Source organism: Nothobranchius furzeri, chromosome 3, assembly GCF_043380555.1.
Source record: "Nothobranchius furzeri strain GRZ-AD chromosome 3, NfurGRZ-RIMD1, whole genome shotgun sequence".
Classification (NCBI taxonomy): Eukaryota; Metazoa; Chordata; class Actinopteri; order Cyprinodontiformes; family Nothobranchiidae; genus Nothobranchius; species Nothobranchius furzeri.
Window position 1 is genome coordinate 70,986,811 of NC_091743.1, and position 21,986 is coordinate 71,008,796.

Below are 21,986 nucleotides of genomic sequence, written 5' to 3' on the forward strand. Positions count from 1 at the left end.
CAGGGGCTCACTCAGGCCTGAGGGCTGATACAGATGTAGACCACTGAGAAAACAAAGACTTAAACATAAAACTGCTGTAAAAACTTCACCCTTGATGGTTTTTATACCATTTTCACTGTCCATCACCTAAAATCCTCAAGCTCTTCTCTGGATTACAAATTATTCCCATGTATTTAGTTCTTGTAAAGCTGAGTTCATCTTCTTAGGGGCAATGGTGGAACAGGAGATAAGGGCCCGCCCCGTAATCCGAAGGTTGCAGGTTCGAGCCTTGCTCAGTCTGTCACTGTCATTGTGTCCTGGACACGTACCCCCCCCCCCCCCCCCCCCCCCCCCGCCTGCTGGTGGTGTACGGCAGACTCGCCCCTGTCAGTGAGCCCCAGGGCAGCTGTGGCTACAGTGTAGCTCATCACCACCAGGGTGTAAATGTGTTTGTGAATGGGTGAATGGCTGATTGTGTTGTAAAGCGTCTTGGAGGCGCTATATCGAATTCAGGCCATTTACCATTTGTTAGCAAATGAATGACATCAAATCTAATTCAATTGAGGCTAATTTGTTCAGGAGGTCTTGTCAGTGACCTGAAAACAAAACTAACAGAAAAAAAGTAGGACTAATAGTTTTTCTGCTCCCTTCAGGACTGATTTACTGTCAGAACGATCTAAGAGGAATGGCCATTTTTAATAAGCTGCAAAGATTCGATCACTTCTAACAGCGTATGTTTTCGACTAAGGTTCCCTTGGCTGAAACAATAAGAACAAGCTGTACACGTCGCATTATCAGCAGCCCCACCTTATAATAAATACAAATGTCCTCAGACCGGATCCCTGGTTGATGACCGGTGACACCGTTTCTCCTTCACCTGCTTCAGTCCGCTGTGCATCGCCATGTTTTACAAATAACTGTTAAATATTCATCCGGCTGCATTTGCATGCAAAGTATTCTGTGGATCATTGTTGAGTTTCATAAAGTCAAAAGGACAGGAATGAACTGAGAACTGATGTCAAATATCTTACACAAACGTTCTTGCAATAAGACCAGGAGCAGATTTAAAACAAATATTTGAAATTTAAGATGGGATTGCACTTTTTAAAATTTCTCTCATCCTTTTACATCTACAGGTTCTAATCTTAACCCTAAATTATTATCTAAACTTTTCAGATTGAGATTGGATTTTTGGCCAAGAATGAAGTATGAATGACATCCTGTGGTCAAATTTGGTTACTGCAGCCCATTTTCAAAACAAGCGACTCTAACTACCGTTCCCAGAGTTTGAAGGCTGTTGCCAGTTATGGATCAGCACCAGAAGATTCCAGATGATGAGCGAAGATTACATACTGTAACGTGATGAAGGAGCTATTTCCACCAAGGTTATTTAATCTTTTCCACAGTCTCTTTGACGCAGTGCCAGAGTGCATGAAACAGCCTCAAGGTCATGCATTCGCTTCTTCTTTTTTTTTTTTTCAGAAGCATTCGCTTCTAAACTGTTTATGATCCAGCAATGAAGAGAGAAGAACGAAAAATGAACTCTTTTCTTTTAATTAATCAAAGAACTCCATTTTAATGAAGCTAATCCATCAAAGTGTTAGTCAATGTAATAAGATGTGACCAACTTGTGAAATCAAAATATTAATTACTTTATTATGATCCTATAGAAATAATAAGTACTGTGACTTTAAGGATTACAACAGGAATCATTTCACGTAGTGTTAAAAGGACATAACACATTCCTTTCACTGATCCAATCAGAATCTTACAGATCTGACGGAGGCGTGCTTCTGACGGTGTTTGGTCATTTTCATTTGACAATAAACCATAACATCCGAGGTAAAAAACTACGCCACGTCAGCTCTAACGCCAGTTCAAAGCGTTCCAGAGCAAGCAATGGAGTGGCCAATCCTGACCTTGTACTCTTTAACCGAAAGAACCAGCGACAAGCTGAAAAATCCAGTCGCTATAACAACCAGCGGCAACAACAGCTCCTTTCAGAATAAAAGCTCCACCGACCCAGGCTTGGGTCTGAACAGACTCCAATAACGTGTCGTGTGCCGGAGGTAACTCGAGACGGGTCTGATCGGAACCGCGGCTTCTACCAGCTCGGTTTCCAGAGAGGGTTCACTGGACCTTGATATTCCTGATCTACAGAGGACTTCCACCGAAGGCAAAGGTAGACACTACTTGATGGGGTCTCATGCGGTTCTGAAACTAACCAAAGCTTATTTCAAAACAACATCTTCAGTTCCCGTCAGAACTAATCGCTTCTTCGGATTTGCTGGTTCTGATTGCATCACACGTCATCCATTCACCGTCTCATCCATTTTTAGTTACACTATAGATTTAGTTCAAAGTTGACTCTCTCTATTCTGTGTCTTTGAGTGAATACATAACGGTTACCTAATCTCTGCAATAAAAAGATCCCATCTTCTGGTTTAAATAACCCTCGATCCGTAAGGTGGATTTCATATTTACTGTGGAATCCCACACCGTATGGCTCATTAAATAAAATTTAATAACCTCTCACTTCCTTACAATACACAATAAACTGATGTAATATCGAATTGTTGGTAATTGAAATCGAAGCTTGAGATATTTTTAGAGCTGTCTGTTTCTAATTTACTGTTAGTATTGCTAACTCAACGTTAGCTCAATATTAGCCTCTAGCCTGCTTCACCCGATATTAGAGAAAAACAAAAAAGATGTCATGTATTTTTTGGTGTACAAGATATAACTTCTGGATTGCTCCTGTTTACTGGCTAACATACTGTCCACAACGCTGGAGCTTTTTACCAGCTGGTGTCAAAATACAAAGGTTGCCACTGCAGCATTAGCTCCAGTGGCATCCCCAAGGGATGACCGGGCCACACATAAAAATCGCTGGCCACCCCATTGCCAAGACCAATGTTCTTTAATAAATCACATTAATTTTCCCACAAATTATTTACTAATGTAAAACCCAATAAAAATATACAATTAAAGAGTAAATAATTGGGCAAATTATTGGGCAGCAGTAGCTCAACAGGTTGAGAGGGTTGTCCAGTAATCGGAAGGTTGCAGGTTCGATCCCAGCTCCGGACAGAGAATTCTGCTGTTGTGTCCTTGGGCAAGACACGTAACCCACCTTGCCTGCTGGTGGTGGTCGGAGGGACCGGCGGCGCCTGTGCTCGGCAGCCTCGCCTCTGTCAGCATGCCCCAGGGCAGCTGTGGCTACAATGTAGCTCATCCCCACCAGTGTGTGAATGTGTGTGTGAATGGATGAATGATACACTGTAGTGTAAAGCGCTTTGGAGTCCTTACTCTGAGAGGCGCTATACAAGTGCGGGTCATTTAAATAATCACATTAACAAAATGTATTCTTCTACTTACCATTTTCAAAACAAACATTTAAAGTTTTAAATATTTCGTGTTGTCTTTAAAAACTACAAAAAATTTTAAAGTAGCATTCCAAATAACTGTTTGAGATGTCTTTTTATAAAAAATGTGTTCTTCCAATTTGAGGTGAGCATGTTGTTTGGATGCATATTGTTTTTTAATGAAAAAGAATAAAGGGGCATGCAATGCATTGCCACAGGCTATACCCTCCTGGCGTTACCACACAGACCAATCTGGTGGACCACCCCCAAAGTTTTTTCTGGCCCCATCACCCCTATGAAAATGATCTGGGGGCATCATCGTAAACAAAGACTATGTCCCTCTTTAGCTTTATAAAAGGAGAAAACCTGAGAACCCCCCAGCCGACTGAGAAGAAAATCTGTTTCAGTATAACCTTTCTTCCTTAGGTTTTGTGATTATTTCACTGTAAAATTTGTATATATTGTATCTTAAATGAAAATGTAATTTTTGAGTAACGGCACTGTTAATGCGGAGTTTAGAACGCTGTCCTGCCACCATTCAAGTTTCGCTCATAAAAAATACATTAAAACTTTAAATACGTAACACAGCAAACGTTTCTTCATTTAGATAATTTTTGTGAAAAATAATACAACAAAAGTAGTTTCCTTTGTGCTGCTGTTGGTGTCCACAGTGGCCCGACTATGGATTAGATATTAGATTATTGTTATAGGATAACTTAAGATGCTGCGCTCTGACAGAGGAGGCGATAAAGAAGCTGGAGAAACTGAAGGACACAGAGAAAAGTCCTCTAGTGTTTTTCCATTTTCTAATTCTAAAGATCTAAATTTGGAAAAAGAATACGAAAAAAAAAACCTTCACTTGATCAATATTTCATATAACTTTACATCCAGCTTAAGGATTTGAATTTTTTATCAGGGTCCTCATCATCTCAAACATATGGTTCTTATCCTCACATGCATATAAAAGTGGTTGCAAATTTACGCCTCTTGTGTGAGTTTCTAGCTTAGTTTTGGTGAAACTGAGATAATTTTTCTTATTTTGTCTCAAGCGTCTCTTCCCTTGTTTCTCTTTGCCCTCTGCAAAACATCCTGACTCCATTTGTCTTTAACTGAAACTTCATCATCTCCATGCCCTTGTCCATTTTCTTTTGTCTGGAATCTGGTTAATAAGTCACAATAAGAAGTTTCTCTGAGGAGTAAAGTGCAGGCATATCTTTCAGACTGCCTTTAGGTGAGAGTTAGAATGTGCACGATAGTGGAAAGATTACATACAGCAGTTTTCAAACACACTTTGTGTGTAAAAAATGCATGCAGCCTATAAAACTAACATGGAGTGAAATTGTGCAGGAAAGCACTACAAAACTCTTTTGCACAAATCTTATAAAGAACATTTGCACGTGTACTGCTTATAAAACAGATTTAAATTTAGTCTGGTTATTTACAAGGATTAGACCAAAAACCATCTGGCCACATATTTCTAATTTATTTATCTAATTTCCATCTGCTTTAATAAACAGCTTGTGTGACTAAATCCTACATTTATCCCTGCAGCCAGTTGATGTTTAAAGCTAAAATCACAATACAACCTGTGGACTTTAGTCTTTCCTGATGTTAAAACTTTTGTTTCTTGGCAATTTTTTGTTTGTTTACCTGCGTGTTGTTTAACACCAAACTCACGTTACAGTTAATCTATAACAGTTAATCTGGTTGTACAGAAATTCTATTCTAAGTCTGAGTTAACCTGTTAAAACAATTTGTGATGCAGTTTTTGGAGACACCTTCATCCCTGTCAGGGTACAAGGTCAAATCCTGGGGTGAAACTGTGCCACAGATGTACAAAGTAAATAAAAAAATATTACTATTTATTTCCTCATGAAGTAACACTGAGCAGTTTCCTGCTCCTCTGACCTACTGGTTGAAGTTGAATTACAGCGAAAAGAAAAAAGAAATAAAAAAGAGAAAAAAAAGAAAGAAAAAATTAGAGCTGAAACAACTAATCGATTTAATCGATTATAATCGATTATTAAAATAGTTAACAACTTTTTTAGTCATCTATTAGTTGTTTAATAATCATATTTTACCGCATAAAGTCTATTTTTTACCACAATCTGACATCGGTTACAAGCTGTTAAATTTGCCGCCAGTGTGTGGCAGTAATGAGCCACTGATCTACCAGTGGAGCCGTAGAAGAAGAAATGAGCCAATGGGTGCCCTCGGTTTTCATGACGTATCACGTTACTGACGCTCATCTTGCTGTGAGAGATGGCGGAACAAGAGGAAATACGGAAGAAAAATAGAAGCGACAAAACTGAAGAGAAACCCCGGACAAAAACCTCACGAGTATGGGAGCACATTTGAGACGAAAGCATGTGGGGGCTGATGCAGCAGAGGAAGAGCACCGCGGTCAAGTGAGCCGTCATTTGGAAGAGCCAGCCCGGTAAGTAACAGAAAATAAACAAGCTGGACTTAGTGTTTTAGCTGAGTTCGTTATAGTGGATGTTAAACATGTTTTTTTTGCCGCGTCAGTCTGCGGTGTTCTACTTCTGATTGACTAGATGCAATCGTGAATCTCCTCCGTGTTGTGTATCATGCGCTTGCCAAATTTAGCACGTCTGTTTATAAGAATGTTCTCGTTAAGAGAAAAACGGCACAAACCCATAACTATGTTCCTCATTCAAAAAAGGACAACTCCGCGGAGAAAAATATACAGACAAGCTGTGTCCAGGTGAATATAACACGGCATAGTTGTACACTTTCAATTTTTAAATACAGGAGAAATTCAGAAAAAGTCATTTTTTTACTATTAAAAGGCTGTTTTACTATCTAACGCTGTAAAACGCCTCACAACACATTTTTATCATGTTTCTTAAACAGTATTACACAAAATAAACATTTTTCACATTTCTCTGGCTAATTTAAACACTCCCGACTCAAAGTAAAAACCTCATGAGCTTCTTACTTAGAGCTTTTTAATAGTAAAAATGTTTTACTTTTTTTCTGAATATCTCCTGTTGCGGGCTATTTTGTAGAACGTAACCCTCAAAATAAATGATCACTGTATATTGTTAATTAATTCAAATAATATAATATTGATTTAGTGTTGTAGTGTGTGTGCTGCTTTATTTTATATGTGTACTTATTTCAGTCTATTTGTGTTTCTTATGCAGAAAAAAACAAGCAATGATGGACAACTACATGGGGAAGAAGACACTCACCCCCCAGCAATTCATACCACTTACAAACTCTATTCTAAACATGCTGGTAAAAGACATGAGGCCACTATCCATGGTGGAAGGAGCAGGCTTCCAGCTAATGCTAAAAATTATTCTGGACTGATATTTTGCACTGTTTAGCTCATTTTATACTGCTGACTGTGTTCATGTGCAATAAAATAGATTGCAGTCAACTGCACAATTCTCTTATGTTTTTTTGTTCTTAACTGAAATGCATCCATCACTTGTATAGGTTAAATAGCTAAACAATAACAAACCGATTAATCGATTAATCGAAAAAATAATCGACAGATTAATCGATTATGAAAATAATCGTTAGTTGCAGCCCTAGAAAAAATAAAGAAAGTTGATTTACAACTATCGTAAACAACCATGCCACAGCCGGTTTTAGCCTGTTCTAACTCAACAATCACTAAGTTCAATGTTAAAGCTCAGTCTTAAAGTTTAAAAAATTATCTGCTGTTACTTTATGCCAGAGATAGTTCTTGTAATTAATAATTAATAAAGCTCGAAGGATCTTTCATGGCGGTGAAAACGAAGAGTCGGAGTACCCGGCCCGGAGGGTTACCGGGGTCCCACCCTGGAGCCAGGCCTGGGGTTGGGGCCCGTGAGCGAGCGCCTGGTGGCCGGGCTTTCGCCCATGGGGCCCGGCCGGGCCCAGCCCGAACCGGATACATGGGCTCGTCCAACTGTGGACCCACCACCCGCAGGAGGAACATGAAGGGTCCGGTGCAATGTGAATCGGGTGGCAGACCAAGGCGGGAGCCTTGGCGGTCCAATCCCCGGACAAGGAAACTAGTTTTTGGGACATGGAACGTCACCTCGCTGGCGGGGAAGGAGCCGGAGCTTGTGGGAGAGGTTGAGCGGTACCGGCTAGATATAGTCGGACTCACCTCGACACATTGCATTGGCTCTGGAACCCGAGACCTGGAGAGGGGTTGGACACTCTACTTTGCTGGAGTTGCTCCGGGTGAGAGGCGGAGGGCTGGGGTTGGCTTTTTGTTAGCCCCGAGACTCTCTGCCTGTGTGTTGGGGTTTACCCCGGGGGACAAGAGGGTAGCTTCCTTGCGCCTTCGGGTCGGGGAACGGGTCCTGACTGTTGTTTGTGCTTATGGGCCAAATATCAGTTCAGAGTACCCACCCTTTTTGGAGTCCCTGGGACGAGTGCTAGATAGTGCTCCATCAGGGGACTCCATTGTCCTGCTGGGGGACTTCAATGCTCACGTGGGCAATGACAGCTTGACCTGGAGGGGTGTGATTGGGAGGAACGGCCCACCTGATCAGAACTCGAGCGGTGTTTTGTTATTGGACTTCTGTGCAAGCCGCAGTTTGGCCATAACGAACACCATGTTCGAACATAAGGATGCCCACCGGTACACTTGGTACCAGGGCAGCCTAGGTCACAGGTCGATGATAGATTTTGTAGTCGTATCATCTGACCTGCGACCGTATGTTTTGGACACCCGAGTGAAGAGAGGGGCGGAGCTGTCAACTGATCACCACCTGGTGGTGAGTTGGATCAGATGGCAAGGGAACATGCCGCGTAGACCTGGCAGACCCAAACGCATAGTGAGGGTCTGCTGGGAACGCCTGGCAGAAGAACCTGTCAAGACGGTCTTCAACTCCCACCTCCGGCAGAGCTTTGACCACGTCCCGAGAGCAGTGGGGGACATTGAGTCCGAGTGGGCCTTGTTCCACTCTGCGATTGTCGAGGCGGCTGTTGCTAGCTGTGGTCGTAAGGTGGCCGGTGCCAGTCGTGGTGGCAACCCCCGTACCCGCTGGTGGACACCAGAGGTTCGGGGAGCCGTCAGGCTGAAGAAGGAGGCCTACAGGGCGTGGCTGGTCTGTGGGTCTCCGGAGGCAGCAGACAGGTACCGGATAGCCAAGCGGGGTGCAGCAGTGGCAGTTGCCGAGGCAAAATCTCGGGCGTGGGAGGAGTTTGGTGAGGCCATGGAGAAAGACTATCGATCGGCTCCAAAGAGGTTCTGGCAAACTGTCCGGCGCCTCAGGAGAGGAAGGCAGCAACTCGCTCACACTGTTTACAGTGGGGATGGGGAGCTGCTGACGTCAACTGAGGCTATAGTCGGACGGTGGAAGGAATACTTTGAGGAGCTCCTCAATCCCACCAATGCGCATTCCGAGGAGGAACCAGAGCTGGGAGGCCTGGGGATGGACTGTCCGATCTCGGGGGCAGAAGTTGCTGAGGTAGTCAAACAACTACACAGCGGCGGAGCCCCGGGGGCGGATGAGGTTCGTCCTGGGTATCTTAAGGCTATGGATGTTGTAGGGCTGTCATGGTTGACACGTCTCTACAACATTGCGTGGTCATCGGGGGCAGTTCCTAGGGAGTGGCAGACCGGGGTGGTGGTCCCCATCTTTAAGAAGGGTGACCTGAGGGTGTGTTCCAACTATAGGGGGATCACACTCCTCAGCCTCCCTGGAAAGGTCTACTCCAAGGTACTGGAGAGGAGGGTCCGATCGATAGTTGAATCTCAGATAGAGGAGGAGCAATGTGGTTTTCGTCCTGGCCGTGGAACTGTGGACCAGCTCTATACCCTTGCAAGGGTGATGGAGGGGGCATGGGAGTTTGCCCAACCAATCCACATGTGCTTTGTGGATTTGGAGAAGGCTTATGACCGTGTCCCCAGGGGCACCCTGTGGGGGACGCTCCAGGAGTATGGGGTGGGTGGCTTTCTGTTAAGGGCCATTCAGTCCCTTTACCAGAGGAGCGTGAGTTTGGTCCGCATAGCCGGTAGTAAGTCGGACCTGTTCCCAGTGAGGGTTGGACTCCGCCAGGGCTGCCCTTTGTCACCGGTTCTGTTCATCACTTTTATGGACAGAATTTCTAGACGCAGCCGTGGTGTGGAGTGTGTCGAGTTTGGTGGCAGGAGAATCTCGTCTCTGCTTTTTGCGGATGATGTGGTCCTCCTAGCTTCATCCAGCTCTGACCTTCAGCTCTTGCTGGGTAGGTTCGCGGCCGAATGTGAAGCGGCTGGGATGAGGATCAGCACCTCCAAATCTGAGACCATGGTTCTCGACCGGAAAAGGGTGGCTTGCCACCTCCGGGTCGGGGGAGAGGTCCTACCTCAAGTGGAGGATTTTAAGTATCTCGGGGTCTTGTTCACGAGTGAGGGTAGGAGGGATCGGGAGATCGACAGGCGGATTGGTTCGGCGTCTGCAGTGATGCGGACGCTGACCCGATCTGTCGTGGGGAAGAGGGAGCTGAGCCAGAAAGCCAGGCTCTCGATTTACCGGTCAATCTACGTCCCAATCCTCACCTATGGTCATGAGCTTTGGGTAATGACCGAAAGAACGAGATTGCGGATACAAGCGGCCGAAATGAGTTTCCTCCGTAGGGTGGCCGGGCTCAGCCTTAGAGATAGGGTGAGGAGCTCGGACATTCGGGAGGGACTCGGAGTAGAACCGCTGCTCCTCCGGATCGAAAGGAGCCAGTTGAGGTGGTTTGGGCATCTGGTCAGGATGCCTCCTGGACGCCTCCCTGGGGAGGTGTTTCGGGCATGTCCTGCCGGCAGAAGGCCCCCGGGTCGACCCAGGACACGTTGGAGAAGTTACATCTCCAATCTGGTCCGGGAACGCCTTGGGGTCCTGCCGGAGGAGCTGGTGGACAAGGCCGGGGAGAGGACGGCCTGGAGCTCCCTAGTTGGGATGCTGCCCCCGCGACCCGGACCCGGATAAGCGGAGGAAGACGACGACGACGACGACGACTTTATGCCAGAGATAGTTCTTGTAATTATTAGTAATGGATATATTTTTGAAAACATTCAGAACTCATTTCATCAAAATTTTGTTGAATTGCAATATGTTTCTTTTAAATAGACTTGTTCAATCCTGAAAGGCTCTTTGTGTTTTTGCTTTTCACTTCCATCCAGATGAAACTTAAATTAGAATATGGTGCAAAAGTCCATTTATGTCAGTAATTCAGCTTAGACAAAGAGACCATCTAAAGCAGGGGTGCCCAACAGGACCGGTATCCAGAAGGCTTTGTGGTTTTTCTGCTCCAACACACTAGATTCAGTGGTTGAATCACCTGTGCAGCAGCTCATCAAGCCCTGCAGAAGCCTGCTAATCACCTGCTGATTGATATTGGGTTTTTTGAAGCAGAGTTAAAACTAAAAGGTGCTAGAAAGAGGCCTTCCAGGACCAGGATTGGGGACCCCTGATCTAAAGGCTCAGGAACCCTTTGGAGTTGTTTTGGATTCCTTAGCTGATTAAAGTCTAGAACATTGCACCTTTTCACAATATTCCAATTGTCTGAGATTTTGAATGTTATAATCATCACAATTATAAAAAATAAAACCCTGAAATATCTGGTTTTGCTTGTAATGAGTCTAGATTTTTTGAGTTTCCTCCGCATAAATGCTGACGAATAACAGATTGTAAATGTACAGTTTTAGTCATGATGAGTGTGGAAGATTACCTGCAGAACAGAGCGACGTTTTGAGGAATCAATCGTTTTTAATGGCGTCGGATGCACAATGGAAACAGCCCTGAGAGTTTGCAGCTTCGGTTAAGAAGCTCTTTTTGCAGGCAAGTGTTTATCCGGTTGTTCTCTGTTCAGACCATAGACTGTACATACATACATGTTCAGACGTTCCTCTTGCTGCTTGCTTCATGTCAATATGCGCCAGAGATGAAACAGATAAAACCCATCTCCTGGAAGCGTTTCACTCATACATATAAATGTTGTTCAATTGAAGGTCTGAGGTTTTCTTTAAAATGGCAAACACAGATAGAAGAAACTAATTCAGATATAACATTTCTTTATTTCTACTGTGTTATGTCAGAGATCAAAAGACAAATAATTTGTATGTGAAATCAATAAAAGAAAAATTCATATTGAGATTTTTTTTAATCAGTTCTGTAAAGTTTTTAAAAATCCTTTGTAAATTTGCACGCGTTACTGACTGAGTTATTTTTAGAAAATAACATTTAATACACAAAACAAAAGGCACAAAGTGAATTCAGGTTTAAAACAAGAGAAAAAAATCCATGTGATCTCATCTCTTCACATCTGACAGTGTGAGCACACGAGTGCTATGTTGCCTTTTACTCCAGCAACAAGTAAGATTGCTTCTAAAAATGTGCTCAATATAGAGTCAAGGGCAGAATCTATTTAAAGGAGGAGAGGATTCTTCCTTTAACTCTGATGTTCAGACGTTGAAAAGGCTAAAAGCCTTTGGGTAGACAGACACCGGGTATCTGACGATGACGACAGGTTTAAACATAGAAGTGAACCCTCAGGAGGTCGCCTGGTCAGGCCCCATGTGTTCAACAGGCAGGTCAATATGATAATAAAGACTCGTTGTTTCATATCTTTGGAATTTCAATCTGAATTTACTTTTCTTCAGTGGTCAGCAGAGACAGTTGTCTTTTATTCTCCATTTGTGTTCTCCGTCTTTGTTAAGGTGCTGGCTCATAATGGAAATGGATGTTCTCCCCATTCCCTGAGAACAAATCCCATGACTCAGAGATGAATATGTTGACCATATGTGATTGATAAATCACTGCCAATAGCATTAATATCATTTAGGCGTTCATCTCTGGCTCTGGCTTTTCAAGGACAGCTATTACAGTATGTTTGGAACTGACCTGGCTGTGAACTGTCAGCATTAAGCGTGGATTAATTATCCTGCCCTCCCTTTTCTACTCTACATGCTCCCTCTCTCTCCTCCTAACTTAAATGTCCCTCCTTTTTTCCAGCCTCCATGTTGAGTTCTTGGTTATTAAATTCAGAAGAACACTTGAACCCACTTCTCTTTTATAACCATGACATTTTGAGTTTGTCGGTGACCATCATCATCATCATCACAATCAACATTATTATCGTCATAATCATCATCACCATCACCATCATTCTTTTGCTAAGATTAGAAGCGTCCTTTCCAGGAGTGATGCTGAACAACTAGTTCATGCATTTATTACATCAAGACTGGATTACTGTAATTCATTACTCTCAGGAAGTCCACAGAATGTAGTTAAAAGTCTTCAGCTTGTCCAAAATGCTGCAGCTAGAGTTCTGATGAGAATTAAAAAGAGAGATCATATATCTCCTGTCTTAGCTTCCCTACATTAGCTTCCTGTTAAATTCAGAAAATAATTAAAGACCCTTCTTCTCACATATAAAGCTCTTAATAATCAAGCTCCATCATACATCAGTGATCTGATTGTTCCATACCTTCCTAACCGAGCACTTCGCTCTCAGACTGCAGGTTTACTGGTGGTTCCCAGAATACCTAAAAATAGGATGGGATGCAGATCTTTTAGTTATCAGGCTCCTGTCCTGTGGAACCAGCTCCTAGCTTTAGTCCGTGAGGCAGACACCTTGTCTACTTTTAAGACTAGGATTAAAACAGTTTTATTTGATAGGGTCTATGGTTAAAATCTGATGTTAACCCAGATCTAGGCAAGTGGGAGAGTAGAGGGAGGTGGAGTGTACAGTCGGTAAAGACGACTCTCCCTTGCCCTGCCTCCAACATGCCTCCATCTAAAAAGGCTAGGTTATCCAGAGTTATCTCTGTAGTTATGCTGCTATAGGCTTAGACTGCTGGAGGACATACTGACCACTTTCCACACTCTACTACTTTCTTCTACAATTTGCTTTTTAAGTGCATTATTTCCTGCTATTTCAGCTGTTAACTTTATTTCCTCTCAGTGTTTTTTTCCCCAGAATAAGCTACAATGGTGTTCTGCTGAGCTGTGGTGGTGTCAGGTTCGTTGGCAGATCTGAAGCGTGACTGAGAGTTCTGTTGCCCAGACGCGGAGAGATGGAGATAACCGGCGTGGTTATTTCCTGTAGCTGTAGCTTGAGGGTTTAGAGGACTGGTAAGCCTGGAGACTCGATGCAAAGTCTGGTGAGAACGATGACTGAGCAATGAATGAAACGCCGGCACTTCCTTAAGTAGTGTCGGCGTGATGACGTCAGTCGCCACGTTAGTGGCAGGAATGAATGGAATGCAGTCAGCTGGAGGAGTTCGTGACAGGACCCCCCCCCTCTAGGGACGGCACCCGAAGTCCCAGGATGGCGGGCCCAGAAGTCTGTTAGCAGGGCAGGATCGACAAACCAGCTCGTGGGCTCCCAAGAGCGTTCCTCAGGCCCGTACCCCTCCCAGTCCACGAGGTACTACCAACCTCGTCCCCGGCGGCGGGCGTCCAGTATCCTGCGGACCGTGTAGGTGCGATCCGCCTCTACACCGCGGGGCGGAGGCACCCGGACCCGTGGAGGGTGGAGAGGAGAGGAGATCACCGGCTTAAGCTGGGAGACGTGAAAGACCGGGTGGATCCGGAGAGTAGCCGGGAGGCGTAGACGGCAGGTGACTGGATTGATGACCTTGAGGACAGGGAACGGACCCAGGAAGCGAGGAGTGAGCTTCCGGGAGCCAGCCGGCATCCTCAGGTTAGCGGAGGAGAGCCACACCTGGTCGCCAGACCGGAAGACGGGGCCAGGCCTGTGGCGGCGGCGATGCTGACGGGCATACTCCGTGTTGGCCCGGGTGATGGCCGCACGGGCCCGGATCCAGGTGAGCCGACAGCGGCGGACCAGCGTCTCGGCAGCAGGGACCTCCACCTCGGGCACCTGATGATCAAACAGAGGAGGCTGATAACCGTAACAGGTCTCGAAGGGAGACAAACTCGTGGCAGAGGAGGTCTGGAGGTTGTGTGACAGCTCCGCCCACAGGAGGAAGCGGGGCCAGGTGGTCGGCTGGGACGAAGCGAAGCAGTGCAGGTAGCGTCCAAGCTGCTGGTTAGCTCTCTCTGTCTGACCGTTTGTCTGCGGGTGGTATCCAGAGGACAGACTGGTGGAAGCACCGACCAGGCGACAGAACGCCTTCCAGAAGCGTGAGATGAACTGGGGTCCTCGGTCGGAAACCACGTCCTGAGGGAAACCATGGAGCCGCACCACCTGTTCCAGGAGCAGTTTGGCCGTTCTCTTGGCAGTGGGGAGGCCGGCCAGGGCCACTAAGTGCACGGCCTTGGAGAAACGGTCCGTGATAGTCATTATAGTGTCCAGGTGGTCGACCGCCGGCAGTCCCGTGACAAAGTCCAGCCCGATGTGTGACCACGGCCGTTTGGGCACAGGGAGAGGCTGCAACTCTCCAGCGCCGGGTCGGTTGGAGGACTTGGAGCGAGCACACACATCACATGCAGCTGTAAACTCGCGGACGTCCTTCCTCATGGACGGCCACCAGAGAGCCCGACGGAGGAACTGGAGGGTACGGGCTTGTCCTTGATGTCCCGCGAGCCGCGAACAATGCCCCCACGTGAGCGCCTCTTGCCGGCAGGAGGCGGGAACTTAGAGACGGTTCGGTGGGGTCTCCGGCGGCGCTGGATCGCCAGGAAGGGCCGCCTGTATGGACTGCTCCAACGGCCATTGGAGGGAGGCCAGGAAGCGTTGAGTCGGCAGAATGGTCCGAGGCTCTGGGGGGGGCGGCATCTGGTGCGAAACGCCGAGAGAGAGCGTCCGCCTTGAGGTTCTTGGAGCCGGGCCGGTAGGCGATATGGAAGTGGTACGGCTCGAAAAAGAGGGCCCACCGAGCCTGACGTGGGTTGAGCTGGCGGGCAGTCTGTAGATGAATGAGATTCTGGTGGTCGGTCCAGATCAGAAAGGGATCGGTTGTCCCCAGGAGCCACTGCCTCCATTCCTCCAGCACCCATTTTATTGCCAGCAGCTCTCTGTCGCCGACCCCGTAGTTCTGCTGTGTGGGGGAAAACTTCCGGGAGAAGTAGGCACATGGGTGGAGCTTAGAGTCTGGACCCCGTTGCGAGAGAACGGCCCCCGCTCCCACATCTGAGGCGTCCACCTCCACGACGAAGGGCCGGGTCTGGTCCGGGTGGAGGAGGATGGGTTCCTTAGTGAAACGTCCGACCAGCTCATGGAAAGCACGGACAGCCTCTGGAGTAAGGCGAAAAGGGCGAGGCTGATTGGTGGTTTTGGTGAGTTAGGTCAGTGGTGCTGCGAGGGAGCTGAAGTTGCGTATAAACCTCCGGTAAAAGTTCGAGAAACCCAGGAAGCTTTGCAGCTGCTTCAGGGTCGTGGGTAGAGGCCACTGAGCTACGGCCTGAACCTTCTGGGGGTCCATCTTCAGGCCCTGGGAGGAGATGGTAAAACCCAGGAAGGAGGTGGACTCCTGGTGAAACGCACACTTCTCCAGTTTGCAGTAAAGTCCATGGTCCAGGAGGCGGGACAGAACCGCTCGAACATGACGGATGTGCTCTTCGGCCGTGCGGGAGTAGATGAGGATGTCATCTAGATAGACAAAGACCCAGCGGCCCAACATGTCTCTCAGCACATCTGTAATGAACCGCTGGAAGACGGCGGGGCTGTTGCAGAGTCCAAAAGGCATCACCAAATATTCATAGTGGCCAGTGGGCGTGATAAAAGCGGTCTTCCACTCCTCACCTTCCTTAATACGGATGAGGTTATAGGCGCTGCGCAGATCCAGTTTAGTGAACACTGCGGCTTGTGTGATGGCGTCCAGAGCGGTGCCCATGAGAGGGAGAGGGTGACGGTCCCTGATCGTTATTTTATTTAACCCTCGATAGTCTATGCAGGGCCGGAGATCCCCCTCCTTCTTCTTAACAAAGAAAAACCCCGCGGCCCCGGGGGATGTTGAGGGTCGGATGAATCCCTTCTGCAGGGCATCAGTTATATAATTGTCCATAGCCCGGGTTTCCGCCGGAGAGAGGGAGAACAGGCGACCCCGAGGGGGGGTGGTGCTTGGCTGGAGCCTGATCTCCAGGTCGTAGGGTCGGTGAGGAGGTAACCTGGTAGTGGGTTCTTTAGCGAAGACCTGAGCGAGGTCGTGGTATTGAGGAGGGATGAGCGTCAGGTCTACGTCTGTGGGAGTGGCTGCTCTGGTCCGAGGTGCAGGGGAGTCCCGGTGGTTATGGCAACCCGTGCCCCAGGCCAGGACTTTAGTGGTGGACCAGGAGATGTGAGGCTCATGGCGGCAGAACCAGGAATGACCCAGGATGAGTGGTGTAGCCGGAGCCTGGATGACCAGGAAGTGGAGGGTCTCCAGGTGTTGGTCAATAGTCATGTGGAGACCCTGAGTTCGGTGGGTGAGAGGGTACGGCTTGATGGGCCGGCCGTCCACAGAGGTCACGGGAATGGGTCGGTCGAGGGCGGTGAGGGGTATCTTGAGCCGAGTAACCAGTCCGTGATCGATAAAACACTCCGCAGCCCCAGTGTCTAAAAGTGCCTCCAGTCTGGTCGGGCCTTGGTCCAGGTGGAGGGAGACCGGGAGAGTGGTTCGGTGTGGAGCCGGAAAGGTGGAGACTTCGGGCGGGACAGCTCCTACTCCGACCCGGAGGGACCTTTTCCCGGTCGTTTTGGGCACGTGCCACGGTGGTGACCCAAATCCCCACAGTAAGCGCATCTTCCCTCCTGGTAGCGCCGTGCCCGTTCCTCAGGGGGAAGATGTCCCAGCTGCATCGGCTCCTCCGTCAGTTGGTGAGCCGGCCGGCGGGGTGACGTCCTGGTGTGTACGGGGGCTGACATGGTGCTCAGCCGGTTCAGGATGCAGCGGTCCAGTTGGAGAGCCAGATCCACTGCCAGGTCCAGGGAGGTTGGGACCTCGTGCCCGATCATGCCCTCCCGGATTCTGGTGACAGTCCCTCCAGGTAAACGGCCTTTAGGGCAGCGTCATCCCACCTCAACCGAGCTGCTGTCGTCCGGAAGCGAGAGGTGTACTGAGCCGCCGTTTGGGAGCCCTGGCGAAGCTGAAGCAGCCGCGTCTCGTCCAAGACCTCGCTGCTGGGGTGCACAAAAGTCTTTTTCATCTCCTTTACAAAAGTCTCATAGTCATTGCAGGCAGGAGATTTCTGATTGTAAAGAGCCGCCGCCCATTCACCGGCTCGACCTGTCAGCAGTGAGGTCAGCAGGGCGACACGAGAGCAGGATATGGGGTAACGTGCCGGTTGGCACTCGAAAGTCATGGCCAGGGTCGCCAACATGCCCTCCGGGGATCCCCTGGTTCCGTCCCACTTCTCTGGAAGGCTGAGGCGTGGTTCCATCCTGTCAGGAACAGCTGCGGTCTGACGTTGCAGAGCGGTGGTCAGCTGGAGAACTAGCTCGGTGAGTGACTCGATCTTAGTTGCTTGGCGATCAGCTATGGCACGGAGCTGGTTCATTTCTGCCGTATGCTGATCCAAGGTTGCGCGCTGTTGAGCCACTTCGGCACGCAGACGCGCGAACTCCGCTGGGTCAACTTTGGGCTCAGTCATCCTGTCAGGTTCGTTGGCAGATCTGAAGCGTGACTGAGAGTTCTGTTGCCCAGACGCAGAGAGACGGAGATAACCGGCGTGGTTATTTCCTGTAGGTGTAGCTTGAGGGTTTAGAGGGCTGGTAAGCCTGGAGACTCGATGCAAAGTCTGGTGAGAACGATGACTGAGCAATGAATGAAACGCCGGCACTTCCTTAAGTAGTGTCGGCGTGATGACGTCAGTCGCCACGTTAGTGGCAGGAATGAATGGAATGCAGTCAGCTGGAGGAGTTCGTGACAGGTGGCCTCATGGAGGGGGCCATCAGCTAGCACACTGCTGCTAACCACTTAAACATCCTTTCTCTCCTGATAATAACATTTTACTTTTTACTAGTTTACTTGTTGAATTAAATATAGATTCTCTAGGATAAATACAATAAAGTTTATCTCTTACTAAATAGAATATTTACTAAGAAATCACAATGTAACCATAAACCAGTGGGTTTGGGAACTGCGACAGGCACCGACAAACACGGAACATGGCCCACTCGAACTCAATGTCCCCCACTCCTGCCAAAAGTTAATTAGTTGTTGATAAAAGTGTTATTTATTTTGGTGCTAACAGTTAGCTTCTACTAGTCGACACATTCTCTGCTGCGATGCTAAACCAACAACAGCCTTCCCCGTCATGAGTCAAGATGGGTGAGTCAGTGGATGTTAAGTGACAGTGTGATGTAGATCTATCAGAATTTTCTAATTCTAGAGTTTCATCGTCTATTTTCTATCAGAAGCTAATGCAGGAGATAGGTGTAGGAGACTATTTTTATGTTCAGCCTGCATGAAATACTCTGACAGATCCATTATAATCAGAAATGAGATTTTAAAAAGGTATATTTAGTGTTCCGCACCTTTAAACTAAATGTTCAAAAACATGTTTACAAAACCAGAAATTGCTGAGCTGTACCGTTTTTTTTTTTTTTTGTTTGTTTTTTTTTGGTAAAATGACAGAAAATCACCCTAAACCAACCAAATATTGTCAGATCCTTTCTCTGGAGGTGCATTTATGTCAAAGCTGAAAATTCAGAATCTGTTTATTAGAGGATGCTTGAGGAAATTCACAGAATAAGTCACTGAGATTAGCGGCTAAGCCCAGTTAGGAACTGAGAAAAAAAGTAATCTCATCCCTTCAGGCTTCGTTCAATTTTTTTTCTTCTCTAAATCTGACAGATATCCAGGACTACGTCTTCACTCAGCCACGCACGCCTGCCCTCCCCCTTCCCTGCTGAGAGGTCAGCTCACTTCCTGTCTGTAGGAAAGTTTCACCAGAGCCACATCTTTAGCGGTTCAGAGCTAACAGCAGGTAGAGTTGCTGTTGCCTCTGTTTGAAGTGCTCCATTTCATCCCCAGACTTTGAAGCGCCTTTTACAATAGAGAAATATTTGAAGAATGTTGCCTGAAAGCGAGACAAATTTTCTCAAGTGCTCCCAAAAAGAATTATGCCATATCTTTAATATTGTTTGTTGCACGTATAAATCAGTTTACTCTGGGTTGTGAACAAGGAAATTACTCACATCTCTGTGTAACATATGTATTTACTGGAGTCTGCACTTCAAAATATTCAAACATTTTCTTGATTTAAAAATGCTCTGGGGAGAAACGGACCTTTCAAAGTCTTCCATTAACACCCAGTCAAACACGACACATCAGGACTCAACACACATCACACACCATCAGGAAAGCATGAAAAGTTAATTAATGCTACTTTATAGCTTCTGAATTTGATGAACTTTATTAGATATTCACCCGTTGGCTCTGTGCTCCTTCTCAGGCTGTTTGAACTGGACCTAGAGGGCACCAAATTCTGGAGAAGATATTATAAAATTATGCTTTTTAATTAAAAATCCCAATTGTAGAACTGGAAAGTCATCAAGCTGATGGGAGGGAGGAAAAACAAAAGTTACATGCATGCATGAGACTCCTGAGAAGTCACTCCTACGTGTCAGGAAGTGCAGATAAAACCTGCACAGATGCAGTGGGAACGCTGCACTCCAGCGTGAGCGTTTACTGTATGAGTTGCCTCTCTGCAACTTGCACAGTGAGCATTTCGTTCATGAGTCACCACCGTCTTCAGCCCCAGGCTCAGCATCCAGCCCACTGTAGGAGGGGATTCATGTTTTATTTTAGTCCCTCTAATATGCCATGAAGACATCATTATCCTGAACATGTTGTATTCCAGAGCTTTCTATTGTTTCAAACGCCACCGAAGACGTGGATGACATAAACACTTTCACCCTCATCATCGCCATGGAGATCATCAGATGTGCAATTTAACGTGCATCATTAGATATGGCTTTTGTTATCGCCTTCCTAAGCAGTCTGTGGCTGGATGCACCAACCTTGGTGAGCAAAAGATATCTTTTATGTCATGCACAAACGCACACACACACACACACACACACACACACACACACACACACACACACGCCACACACACACGTTCTGCAAGGAACTTTGCTTTTTTATCTTTATTTATTTATTTCCCCCCCCCCCCACCCCCCCAATGTCCTGTGTGGCTGTGAAGCAAGCAGAATTAATGTCTGAATGCTGGTGACAGGCCTTACAGATTTACTCTCAGGTGGAGCATCAAAGCTTCTGCTTTTAATGTCACGCCTGATACTTAAAACTTTATTGTTATTGTTTTTTGAATGCTTGTAATTCCGACCAGACACGGAGACAGAGGTGAAAGAGTGAAAGAGAGAGGAAGAGACAAATGGTGTGTGTGTGTGTGTGTGTGTGTGTGAGGGGGGGGGGGGGGGGGGGGCACAAAAACAATCAATGATGAACAAGAGTCATCTTCTAGACCTGCAGAGGGAGAGATAAAAAGAAATGGGACACACAACAGTACAACAGGGGCAAGCTATCACTACGTCAACCTGATAAAGGAAATATAAAATAAACATTGATTTAATGAACAATCACACGATAGTAAATCACAGTGCATTAAGTGCCAACCACAGCCGACATGTGCTGAACGTGCCCAAGTCCATACTTATGAGAGCACCATGTGAGCACCTGTGTGTGTACCAGCGCTTGTATATGTAAGGTTTCTCTATAGGAACGTCCAGTAGAGACGGTGAGGGACCACAGATCTGCCCCCCAAAGATGCGTAGGAGATGGAAGGAGCTCCAAGTCTCAGAGATTCAGGAGCTGTTCCAGATCGCAGGGACCCCAGGGAGACTGCGACCAGAAAAGCCCCTGCCCCCCTCGAGAGGCGCAGAGGATTGCCCCAAGGGGCCACAGCCAGCAGAATTCTGGGGGATATCAGCGGCAAGCCCACAGGCCCGCCCGCAGCCTCCCACCCCCAAGCAGGCCGAGCCCGGAATCCAGCGACCCAGAACCCAGGGGCAACCAGCCCTGCCGGGGGGGGGGGGGGGGGGGCAAAGATGTATAGCAGCAAAAGAAGTCCCAGGAGAGGGGAGGAGTCAAAGGCCCCACCTGACATATACAGTCATACACAAACACAGCCACACACTCCCTCCCTCATGCTCACACATACACATACAACCTAAGACTCACAAAAATGCGCACCAGACACCCACTCATACTTCCCCTACACACCCTATTCACTCTGGTCCCGGTACTGCTGCACAAAGGGTACAACCATCACCGGTTCCCAGAGTTCGACCCTTTCTGCTGGGGTGCGGATGAACAGGCTCCCCCGCCCAATGCCGAGCAAAGTGACCCACCACCCAGACCCCAGCCAGACGGCCAGATCCCCCACCTAGCCTCCAGCCCCGGGAAGCCAAGCAACAACAGACGTGTGCTAAGACCCCTAGTCACCCTCCGCCTGCTCCAATATAGTGTTGTGTGTTGATGGGGTGTATTCGTGGCTGTGATGAGCGGGCAGTGCAGGCATCGTCTGGCCTACGCCAGCAGATGCCACCACACCACCCCTCTTCCCCCCACAGCCCTCAGTGTCTAAGTGCAGTTTAAAATTGGAAGTGGGCACCGGCACCTGGGATGAGGCTGAAAGATCCCCCTGCCAAATGCCGTTGTATGTGCTTACTCCCAAGGCCCTAAGTGTGTGTTTGCGTGGAATGTCGTTGGTGGAAATGTTTAATGTGCAAATAAAATTGGGGGGCAGGCTGCCACAGGAATACGGAAATGGGGTCCATATCCGCACCCTC

At 47.4% G+C, this 21,986-nt stretch overlaps 1 long non-coding RNA gene across 1 annotated transcript; it reads left to right on the forward strand.

Annotated features, from left to right (window-relative positions):
• The first annotated feature begins 4,216 nt into the window (after nt 1–4,216).
• On the forward strand, nt 4,217–6,752 carry LOC139068995 (uncharacterized). Its single transcript, XR_011520226.1, has 2 exons — nt 4,217–5,781; nt 6,512–6,752. It is a non-coding gene; the product is annotated as an uncharacterized lncRNA (long non-coding RNA).
• The last annotated feature ends 15,234 nt before the right edge of the window (nt 6,753–21,986 follow it).